A 12,323-nucleotide genomic window follows, 5' to 3' on the forward strand; every position below is an offset into this window, starting at 1 on the left:
TCCCAGCTGCTATGAAGAAAATTAACTCTATCCCAGCCACAAGCAGCTGACTCTTGCTCAGGCATGAGCAGCCTGTTCTGTTCCCCTTCTAGGCCATGCTGCTGGCCTCTGAGCTAAGAGGTGAACCATTTGCCACGAGCCTTCAACTAAAGGGCATCTATGGTCCATGTCTCCTCCTTAGTCCCTACTCCCCATCCTCAAGGAGATGGGAGGCTGAATCAGTTTGCCCTCCCTGCATCAGCCACGGGGAAAACCTCCTACCGCTCAGAGGCCCCGGCCTGGGCCAGCTCCCGGCCACTCACCCAAAGGCGGAGGAATGGGAAACTGCGCTACCGCCGACGCCGTCACAGACTGACCCTCTGCTCGAGGGGCCACCCCCCCTCGCGGCTGTGTTGTCCGCCTCGCCCCACAGCCCCGCCGCGCGTGCAGCCTGGGCCTGCCAACGGCCCCCACAGCCGCCCTTCGCGCTCGGCAGCGACGGCGCCCCCTGCCGAGCACCGCGGGCGCGCCCCTGCCGCCGCCGCGAGGCGCCGGCGGAAGGCAGGGGGAGCTCGGGAGCACTGGCGGCGCGGGCCGGCTCGGCGGGCAGCGAGCTCGGCAGGCTGGCGGGTTCCCCCGCCTGCCCGCGCTGACGTCAAGAAACTTTCTCCGAGGCTCAGGCGGGAGCGGGCCGAGGCGGGCGTCGTGTGCCGGCGCGGCAGCGCGACGGTGTTCATCACCTTACTAGGTACGCGGCGCTCCTTTCCGAGGGGCGGCGCGGGGCCCCGTACACCGAAGGCGTTCGGCTTATGTGCGTGGCAGAGTCTCGAGGTGGTGGTGTGGGCTCCTCCCCGTCCCTCCCTGGGACGGCGCAGCCCACTGTTCCCCGCCGGTCCTGCGGTGCGAGTGACGAGCGGCAGCGGGGCGGGAGGGTCTGGGCGCCTGTTGATCGCCGCAGGGGCACGGCTGCCCCGGGTTTGGCTGACCAGCTGCTGCCCTTGGCTGGCAACTTCGCAGCCGGAGGGTGAGTAGGCGAGGCGGGCAGGCCGGGGCCGGCACCGGCACTGCGGAGAGGAGCGGCATGAGTACCGGGGCTTGCGTGAGTACCGGCGGAGCGATGCTGGCGGCGGGACAGACGTGCTTGCCTGTCGAGGCATGCCTGTCCCGCGGGCAGCGGCGGTGCCGGTGGGCTTTGGTGGGCCGTACCTGTCTGCCAGCTCAGGGCCAGTGCTCACTGCACTAACGGCGCGCCCGCGAAACTTGCAGGGGGGTGCAGTTTGCAGCTATTTGCTTCTCGTAACTTGAAACGCGAAAGGTCTTAGGGCCTCTACTCGTGCTTTAGGGTGTTTTGAATGTCAAGTAGCTGAAAGTAATCAAACGCCTTTCATTCTGAGTTGTTTTTGTTTTTTTCTTTTCTTAGTAAGTACAGTAAAACCATTATCTGAGGCAAGGTTTTGTTTTCCTTCTGAGGGCTTAGCCGCGGTAGCTCGGCAGTACTGGGCGGCGAGCCGAGCTCGCCGTAGAGGCTGATGAACGCGCAATTGTTTTACAAGGGAGGATCTTCGACTCGCAGACAGACCCAAAACACCGAGTTAATTTTAACTCCGTGTAACAGCCGAGTATTGGGAAGGTGGAGTACTGGAGTAGTTTGTCGGATCGTTCTATGAATAGAAAAGTGAAATCTGACCAAGGACTGCAGCCGTGGGTTTGGAGTTGGGCGAGGGTGATTTCAGGAGAAATACTCACTTTGAAGGGGCCTGAAAGCTGTGTGATGCTTTTCCATAAGCCTCCGGAGAACTGTGTTGCACGTTTAATTTCATCGTCCTTGCTTGTATCGAAAGGAACCGAGTCGATCAAGGGCCTGTAGAGGTTAATTGTATTTTTCAAACAAAGGATTTTCCCTTCTTCCAAAGAACTGGATTTCTGGGGTCTTTTTTGAACTTAAGACAGTCGTTACATTTCCAATTCAAATCTTATGCAACTCTTACTTTTAAAATTTTTAGTTCCTAGAGTTTCATTGCAGTTTTAAGTTTTTCAGAAGTCATCTTTATGTAGACATAATTTAAAAGGCATTAAACCTAATAAAGTGGAAAGCAAGCCATACATGAAGGTGATTATGAAGGTGCATTCAATGTGTGTACATACTTACACAATGTTTTAGCAGTACATCTAATCTACTCAGTATAAATATAAAGAAGCATCCATTTTTCACTTTATGTAAGTATGAACCTGTCCTTATAGAAATACTGCTATATTTTCTGTGATTTTTTCTCCTCTATATGTTAGACCAACTCATAACTTTATGGGAGTTCAAAGGTATCATTATTGATAAAAAATTACTTCAGAGCTTCTAACCTCTGCTGCTTACAATAGTAGATAAAACAATTCACTTGAGGGGGAAAAAAGATTGTTTTGAAGGTCAAGCTTCTGTTTTTATGTCAATTCAAAATGAACAGAAAAGTTTGCCTCGTAATTAGAGATTTGCTTCATTGATTTGTTGTGTAGCAGTGTGTCAGAGACAACCTCTGATATTTGGACATCATCCACATGGAGCTAAAAAGGGCATTAATTTCGTGATTATACACCTTACACTTTTTGGTACGCGTTTGATTTTTAAGTGTATGGATGTATTACCAATTATAACTTCCTTGAAGACATATTTATGTGAAGAGGTTGAATAGAGTGAGCAATTTATGGAATACAAGCCTTGGAATTATAGCACAGTCTTGAAGGATGCAAGAGAGCAGTTTGGTTTGTGCTTTTAGCTGAGCTAGAGTGGCAAAGACATCAGTGAAAAATAGACTGGAAATAAGCAGAACAAAGTACAAATCAGGTTGCCTGACAAGTAAGGATGACAGTCTTGGATGTGATCCAGCTAACATTGGCCATGTCTTGCAAGTGATGAGTACAGAAAATGATTTTGGTGTCAGGGAAAAAATGGAGAAAATGCTAGATTGCAGCAGTGAACTGCAATAAGGTGTTCTGTGTAAAGCATTTTACATCATATGGGAAATACAAAACTCATACTAGAGGACTGGAGAGGAGGAAGGTGTACTTAGCAAGAGAGGGCAGTATGAATGTTTGTTGTGCAAACTCCTTAGACTTTGGAGACCACTTTGTAATCTTTTCGAGGTTCTTTTTAGAGTTCAAGGGTTGGGCATCTACTGCTTTGCCAAATACTCACTTGATGTGATGTTTCAGAATTTCCTGTACAAGCTTATTGACGTAATTTGTTAGGTCCCTTGCCTATAAGCAAGGTTACATCTCATGATTCAATAGCAGTGTGTCTGCATGTGTGTCTTCGTACAACATTGTAAATATTACTGGGTGCTCTAAAAACTATAATCAAAAGACTTATATGAAGAATGTGAGAGGTCAAGTACAATAAACAGGCATTTGTATTATAATTATAGAATTAGTTTTTCCTCTTGAGATAATCCCTCAAGAGTGTATTGCTTGAATATGTTGTAAGAACGTAATTAGAACTATCACATGAAATAATTAAAGGCCAACTTTGGCTTGAACTGGGGTATTAACATAACTTGAAAGAGAAAAAAAATTAACTACCATGTAGTTGAATTGTTGACGTATCTAATACCACTTGTGGCGGGATTCTAATTCTGTCCGTTTTTTCAAGAGAGAGAGAGTAGCACACCAAGAGCTGAAAAGTTCTCAAGGTTCATTTCACAAAAATTGCTCCCTTAGAATTTTCATTTACTTCAAAGGTGAAATGTGTGGCAGAGGTTGAGGATGTGTTTCAAGTAAATCTGCTCTCAAGAAAAAAAATCCTGAATGGATTAATGGACTTGTTACATAAGAATACGCTAATTGGGCACAAATAAATATATTCTCTATCCCCTTTTTTTATTAATGTAGTCTGATTTTTAAAGGATAAGTGCCTTGAGGAAATCAGATTATATCCCAGAAAAGAACAAACAGTAGAATACACAGTCTCTCTGCACAGCTACCTAAAAACTTTGTCTTTGTTCCTCTTACCTTCAGTGTATAACTTTTCATATAGCTATATTTGTTAATATTCATGTTCCCAATGGAAGCCAGTTCTTTGCGCCTATCTCCTAAATCCCTAAGATCAATCTCTTTTCGTACAGTTAGTTTCACAACCCCACTGTCGGTATTTTGCCCCATGACTTAAACGCTACATCAAACTGTTGTGGATTTGATGTTGCAGAATAGCCAACTGTTATCATTATGGCCTGTGGTAGTTAGGGGCAGGAGGAAGGAGGTACTGTATTTACTCAATTACTTGTAATTCTGTGATCTATCCTCAAGGCATATACCCGTGACCTAGCAGGAATGGAAAAATGCAGTAGTAGCAGTACAGTGAGTTATTGCCCACACTTTCAGCCTTAGATATGCAAGTGTAGACCTTGTCTGTGCCATTTCATTTGCCCAGAGTCACTGAAAGAACTCTGGGAATGGTCAGTAATAGCTCTTAAGTATTAAAAATGCTTTCTACCTAGGCTACAGCTCCACCCTATTTAATAAGCAGGTCATCTGGAATGCCTTGTTTTGCTGTATGGTTTCAAAACATGTTTGTTACACTAAACTGTAGACCAGAAGAGGAAAGCGATTTTATCACATAGATTTTATCCAAGATTTCAGTAGTGAATTTATCCAGTTGGAAGCTCAACATGAATTCCCAGGAAAGAATTTACATTTTCATTCCTCTTCCCCTCTGCCAGTTTAAGCAGATGTTCTAATCAACAAGCTAAGAGAGGGTACTGGATTAAAATATTAAAATTTAATTTCCTCAGATTAAAATGAGGGGCTTTTCTTGGTATAATTACATATTAGGCAAAAAAAGAGCAAACGTAGAATTTTGTAGCTTAATGAAGCAAACATTTCTGTAGAAGAGACAAGATCTGAGTTTCCAATAGCCATCTAAGTAGTAAGCTCTCACTGGAGCAAGCATAGCTTGGACTTAGTAATGCCTATGGTTTCATCCAAGCTACTTGATAATATGGCAAAGAAGTACTGGAAAGCCCCTTAGATTAACGTAATGGATTTCTTTAACTTCTGCAAAAAGATTTTCTATTTTGAAGGACAGGCATTGAGAGATCATGTTTGTTATTTTAACTCCAGGGTCTGACCTACTCAGCTTATTAGTATATACTGTATATTCTACTCAGTACTGTGTATATTCCATGTCTTAATTCTGAGCTTGCATATTCAGGTTTTATTCCAAGAATTGGGCTGGGTTTTTTCCATTTTCTCTCTCACTTGTGGTTAAAAAGATTGAGAAACATCTGTGCAGCCAAATAGTTTTCAGTTTATTCTGTCAGTGATACCTGATGAACACCATTGCCTTGCTCAAGTTTGCACAACTGCATCTTGGTAAATAAGTCTCTTAATGCACTCACTGGTCAGAGCAGAGACTGCAGCTGGCTCAATGTTACATTTTTAGCTCTATGACAGTAAGAGGAAATTGCTGCAATTTGGGAGTTTGTCACCTGAAAGTAGAACTGTAATCTGTTGCAATTCTTTGGATGGTCTGGTTATTCCTGTGCTGTAGAAAGATCCTGACCAATTCAAGTAAATAATACTTCTGTTTTGAAAAAATGTGTGACTTTTCAGCAAATCTTTTGGCCTTTAAAAGGGTCAATTGGCCGTTTCTAGCATGCGGTATTGCTTTATTGGGGCGGGGTATGCGAGTACTCTAGTACCTGGGAACAGCTATAGATAGAACAGCCTACTCTCCAATGCGCTTTGATCTTCTAATAATTCCAAAGATAATATGAAAAGGTTTAAAACTGCATTCAAGTTCCTACTTATTATTTTTAGATTATATCGTTTTTTGAGGGTAGCTGGATTCTCTGAAACTATTCATAATCTTTAATGTGGTTTTTTTTTTTTTTTCATTCTTTCCCTGTTCTCTCTATCCCTCTAATTTTAATGGGAGCAGTCTTGGACAAAGGCAAAACTCAGTAGAAGTTCTGTGTGCAAAATGGAATCCTTACTATTACCTGCTGTGACATTTAATAGTCTATTCTGTTTTCATTTTTCTCCTTTTAAATGCAGATGTTACATCTTTAGTTCCTTCTAGGCAGAATGGGCCATTAGCAACTTAAACATTGTACTTTCCAAATGATCTAGGACACTCTAAATCCCTGTAGTCCTTAAAAGTTTTTTCAGAGTTCTCAGCAGTTTATGCAAAATCAAACTTTGTTTCCACTAGATGAAGGGCTGGGATAACATACTGCTGCAGTGGGGAAAGGTGGTTGGAATGGTGGTGGTTGCCTGTTCTCACCTGAAGTCTTTTGATTCTCCTTAAAGTGGATAGAGCTGGTTTCTTCACAGCTGCAGTCTGTGCCATCTGGGCTGTGCTTTGCTAGTGCTGACAATTTCTCTGTGTTGCCGTGTGTAACGATTGTTTTTCCTATGCATAAAGGTACTCCTAGTATTAATGTATTTTCTCTTGTGTCAGATTGAGAGGTTTTAATTTTTGTGTGTGTATATGTCTTTTAAAGAAGATACACCTTGAAACAACAGCAATTTTTCCTAATATATTGTGAAATCTTCTGGAACATGTAACAGAAGTGAGGTAATCAGCATAGATAAAGGACTGTGTTCCCAATAAAAGATGATTTTTTTTCCTGCAATCACACCTCCAAATGTTATTTGGAACGGCAGTCATCTTTGCATGCCAATAACGTTAGAAGTTGTTTTAAAAAGTTTGGTATGTCCTCAAACTTATTTTCTTAATATTTGTCCAGACCATCTTTCCAAATGCCTTGCGGTGCAGATAATGTGCTGTCTGTAGTGTTTTCTTCCTACGTACTGTGTTGGCAGCTGTATACATTCAAAGATTATGAGTCAGGTTCCCTAGCAAAAATGTTATAAAAGAATGAGATCTAAAATACCACAATCTTTGTCTTTTTTGAACATTTAATATTCTTTTCCTCCTTTACAGTTTCATTGGGGTTGGTTTTTTTTTTTTGCAACTGCATAGATCTGAAACATTTTCTATTGCAAACAGGATTTAATACAAGCTCAAAATTTCAGGACTTGGGTCTTCAAGAAAAACAGATGATGAATGATGGCACCACAGTGTCTGAGCTTCTGCAGATCTAGACACTTCAGTCTTAAGAAAAATAATAGTAAAAATGTTTCATTTTAATCTGTGTTTATATGGAGATGTAACAACAGACTTCTGCCGATGGTTGTGATAGCTTGTTCATGTGCTGAAGTCAAAGGAGTTTCATTGCTAGACTTGAAAATAGTAAATGCTAGTGGATTTTTTTTCTTCTGCTTCCCACTTTATAAGTTGAAGGAATCATCATTTCCGATGCAGTAGGCAGCTGGGTTAGAGATAAATGGTGGCTTCCTATTGGAGGGTATGATGTGCACAAGTCATACCTATTTTAGAGTAACTGTAGTTAAAATAACATCAGAAAACGTCAGTAATAATTAATATTGAGAGGTAAAGTGTACATGGTCTAATATGATAGTGAATCTTTACTTAGGACAGAGAATAATACCAGGGGACTACGTGGCCAGCAGAAAATAGTTTGAGAGACTCACCCCCACCATTATGCCCCTTAATCTGTTTCACATGTGTAAGCTTTACAGCAGTGTACTGTGGATCTGTAAACACAAAGGTCTTGAACGTCCTGAGATCAGAACAATCTTTTTCTTGATTCAAGCAGCCTAAAAATTGCATTGCTAATATTGTAAGTTATATATTCTTTCAATATTCAATTTATCCTGTTGTGCAAATAGGCTTAGGATGGAAGAAATCCTTTTCCAACAAATTTTGCAGCTGGCGGTTTTACTAATTCTCTTATCTTTCTGTGCTATACAGTAATTGCACTTAATTGCTTGCTTCTGCTGTGTTTTGTGGTGTGAAATGCAGTATGTCAACACTGCTAAACTGAAACATTAGTGTGTGTAATGCTAATGTTCTTGAAAGAGACAATTTCTAGATTTCACCTAACTGAATGAAAGAATGAAACTACCAATGCAGTGCTTTATGCATCTTTTTGTAATGAAAGTTTGTTGGTTTTGTTTTCACACGTTTTTTACCAGCACAACACACTAAATAGGCAACAAATTAATGGAGCTGAGCTGAAGTATATGACTGGGAAAGCAGGATGTAAAATAACATTTTCTTACACAGCTACTTTAAAAAGTTGTCATTGTCATAAAATTGCTTGATATCATTACAATTTATTGCAACTCTCTGAAGTCGAGTCTATTTAAAAAAAAAAAAAAAGCATTAGGGTCAGCTCACCTAGAAGCATTCCAGCTTGTAAAAATTATTCTACGACCTCCCTTCCCATCTCATGCTGCGATGGGAGCTCTATTTCTGGCTTAGTCCCCACAGGTTTGAAATTGTACTTCTTAGAGAAATCAACCAGTCTGAGAGAAGGAACTGGGGAACTTTATAGTTCCCAGCTTCAATTCTCTCAAAGACCGTTGCTTCAGCACTGAGAGAGGGCAGAAACTGCAAGCTAGGGTTTAACCTGGCCATACTGACTTGCAACTCCTATGTTTATCAGAAGTAGTCTGTCATTAACAGCAAATGTAAGCTCTAAAAGCATGTGAGCTGTTTATTGTTTTCTCTTGCGAGATTAAATACTTTTTCCTGAGGCATCAGTTTCATGGCCCATGTTTTATGTCTGAGGATATTGAATATATCTATTGAACTGCAGGACTGGTTTTGTATTTAGTGATTTTCTACAATACAAAGAGTATCTCTTGAATAGGAATCATTAGGTGACATTTCAGCTACGAAGTATGGAATAACCTACTTGCATTGGTAATATCCACAACTGTTGGCACAGGTAACATTGGATGTGACCTGTAGTTCTTTATACTGGTTTTGTCTGGGATGATATTAGACAGCTGATGGCTACAGACATGGCAAATCAGCCAGTGTTTAAAATTCACAGAGCAAGCACAGTCTACATAGGTAGTGTAGTAATCTGTTGGGAAACTGAAGGACAGTTGACAGCAGTGTTGATACTTTCTCTTAGAAAAATGCTAGTATTTGCTTTTATACAGATTGGCAAAACAATAGTTGTTTTACTGCAAAAATGGCATTCCTGCAGCAAGGAAGGAGAATGTCTCTATCACAGTAGGCAAGGATGGTGTGCTAGACTTTTGAGAAACTACTTTCATGCACTGTATTCTGTATTATATGTGTGCTTACTTTGCAGTCTTACACCAAGTACAGCAGGGAATGGCTGGTCCTTATCCACAGCAGTTGATAGAAAATTGTCACATTGTTTGGTCTTTCTCCTTTGTACTTGGATTTTCTGAGGGATTTTACTTAGCAATAATATGATGCCATGGTAACATGTTTCATGTAGACATCTTTTTTTAAGTAGATGACTAAGAAATAAGGCAGTGTATACAATATAGATTATTTTATGGTGAGCATTTTGTATTTGGTTGCAATCATGAATACACACTAATACACATGCTACAACTTGCTCCCAATATAACTGATGTCCTTTATCTGCTTTCAAAATGCAGAATAATTTGCACCATGAATTATAAAACCACATTCAGAAAAGATTGATGTGCTTTAGTGAACAATTTGCGGAGACTTACTTGTTTGTTCCCAAGCTTGAGCCTGAACTGGTAAGGGATACCCTAAGAGAAAATGTTTTTCTGTTGAACTAGAACATGTTTACAGATTGTCTATATTTAATATGAGAATAAATTCACAGTAATCAGTTTTGTTTACTTAAAAATTCCTAAATTTTATAAATAAAGCAGCAATGCAGTCTTTATTTCTTGATCTCTAAAGAAAGAAATGTAGTCACTAAAAACTGATTAAAATAGGTGCAACAGAATTTATGTACCTACTCAAAGCCAGATGCAGAAAATGACAGAGAGCTAATGGAGATGAGAGATTGTATTGTGTGGGGAAAGTGAATAATTCTGAAGTTGTAATATGTGAGATTTTAGATGAAGTGAAATGTGTAGCTGCTTTTACTGGCCAAGGTGATAATTTAAAATGCAGTAGAAAGCTTATTCCTGTTGAGACTCTGAAAACAGAAACTTTTTGGGCAGATGCTGTATGTTTCATACACTCTGTGTATCCTTATGTCTTTGTTGGCCGCTGGTCCTCTGGTAAGAATTTCCTCATCTGTGATACTTGTTGCCTGAACCTTAACTTCTTTCCAAACCCCACTCCTGGAGGAATCTGGGATACCTCAAACAGAACTAATCATTATCGTCTAAGCTTTTGACATCCAGCAAACAGAACCAGGTCATATTTTGATGACTTATGGATATTGGACTTTATTATGTAGCATTTTTCTTATCGTTCTTGGAGAATATCCTGAGCTTTTATAATTTTATGGCTTATGAAAAATTCCTAAATAAGATTTTCTCCCTCTTCACATCTTGTGTTTCCTCTGTAGCATTGTTAGACATGATTAGGATATAGGAACTTTCTGAGCAGTGAGTTAGAAAAATAAAATCTGATCAAGCAACAGCTGGTAAATAGAAGATATTTTTTCTTTAAGTGTAGTTTAAGTTCTTTTAGCCCATCTTTTCATTTCTTTTTCCTTCTCTTGCACTCTCAAAAAATTCATCGAGGACAGTTCTGTTCTGCCTTCCTTAGATGACTTTGTGGGATATGCCTAGATGTGCTTCTTTAAAAGATCCTGAAGGGAAAGCTTTCAACTTGTAACTAATCTGATGTATAAAGTATGCAAAACAGTAAATAGGCATATAGTCATAAACCCTAATGTTTCCACAGCAGTCCCTTATGTAGTTTTTACTCCAAGAATTACCTGTGTTGTTACTCTTGGTGCTCTTCAATTTGTGACGTTTTTCAACATTGTAAGTGAGCAGTGATTAAAAGGTTCAAAGACATGGACCATAAAAGAGATACTTAGTGAAACACAAATAAAACCATAATTAATTGTATTAGTGTAATATATTTGAGATGTTACATTGCTGGGATACTGGTGACTCCTTAAACACTGAAATAATCTCTTGCTGTTCAATCTAAGTCAATTCCATTTGCTAGGTTATCTAGAAGTTACTTTTGCCAAATAAAGTTTTTAGTTGCTTATCCAAATGGCATAGGGAATAAAAAAAGTCAAACAAGTGAAGAAGTATGTCTTGATGATAAAGAAGGTAATAAAAGTCTAAAGATCTCAATTCTGAAAGAAGTCGTTGACTGGAAATAATTACGTTGAATATTTTGAATTCATTATGATGAACTTTGCCAGACGCTCTTGAATATTTGTGTATGTTATTTACTGTGGTGTTTCCTGTGCTTGCTGCGAGGCATGTGTACTTCTGAGTAATTTGATCCTGTTTGCTTATGGTCTAAATACTTCCCCCTGCAGCAGTATGCAATTGTGCAGTATGTTCAGTTGCTTTTTAGAACACAGGATACAAATGTCAGGCAGTCCTTGTATAAAGCAGAATGAAGTGTATTTCTTCTTGGCTAGCAAACTTCTTTTAAATGTTGACATATCTTGACAGATTTCTGAAACTTGCATTTTGCTATATACCTAGGAACATTGTACAAGATAAGATCTTTGAAGAGATAATGAAACTCAAAGACTTATTTGTAACATCTGGAGAAAGTGATTTACTAACTCTACTCTCAGTTTCTCACATTGTGTAGGGATGAATGGTAGAAAGGGAGCTCTCTGCACTGTCCTAGCTTGTCACTTGGAAACGTTTCAATTATTCAAGACTACCCTGGCATGTGGATATTAGGAAAACCTATATGGCAAAGTATTGTAGTGCAGCAGCAGACCCATGAAAAACTGCTGTAAATGACTGAACTTACATGGTTACAAGTTTTTTTGTTAGGGATGTATGAATTCTTCTTATGTCTGTGCTTTGATTTCTCAGGGTGTGTTCGGTTTGGACATTCGTGTTTCAGTTTAGTAAGTTGTTTGAGACTGCTGCTGAAATAATGGTTGGAGTCTTTTTCTCTTATCTGTTGGCACTCTTTAGCAGCCCAACGTATATTTCTTATGGTACTGGCTCAGGTATTTACAACATTGCATTTGGAACTTGATCAACTATGACCAAGAACTGGGACATGGAAGGACTAAGTCAATTTCCTCACATTCAATCTGACTGTGGAACAGCAGTGGAAGATGCAATAAACTTGCTTTTCAAAGTAAAAAGAAGCTGTACTGTAAGCCTTGGTTCAGTGTATACAGGTTTTTTCACTGCTTGCAGTGTAGTTCATCACTGACTTGGTCAGAACAGATTCATCCATATAAACATAATCTCCATCTTTCCTTTGTTGATGTAGTTTCATACTCTTCAAGACACAACCACTTCAGTGAGTGAGGATAAACAGTGCTGTATTGTATAAAAATGTAAAGCTGCTTGTT

The 12,323-nt window shown here is 39.9% G+C and overlaps 1 protein-coding gene across 2 annotated transcripts in view; it reads left to right on the top strand.

The window, feature by feature from the left end:
• The first annotated feature begins 618 nt into the window (after positions 1–618).
• The window catches only part of GULP1 (GULP PTB domain containing engulfment adaptor 1), a 169,109-nt gene continuing 157,404 nt past the window's right edge, over positions 619–12,323 (top strand). The window contains exon 1 of one of the 2 annotated variants that reach the window (XM_062002897.1): positions 619–727. The gene's annotated coding sequence lies outside the window, so the exon portion shown is untranslated. Of the gene's footprint in view, positions 728–912; positions 1,004–12,323 lie in introns of those variants that run through there. The other variant, XM_062002898.1, reaches the window with a different exon arrangement.

Source organism: Colius striatus, chromosome 9 (genome assembly GCF_028858725.1).
Source record: "Colius striatus isolate bColStr4 chromosome 9, bColStr4.1.hap1, whole genome shotgun sequence".
Lineage (NCBI taxonomy): Eukaryota > Metazoa > Chordata > Aves > Coliiformes > Coliidae > Colius > Colius striatus.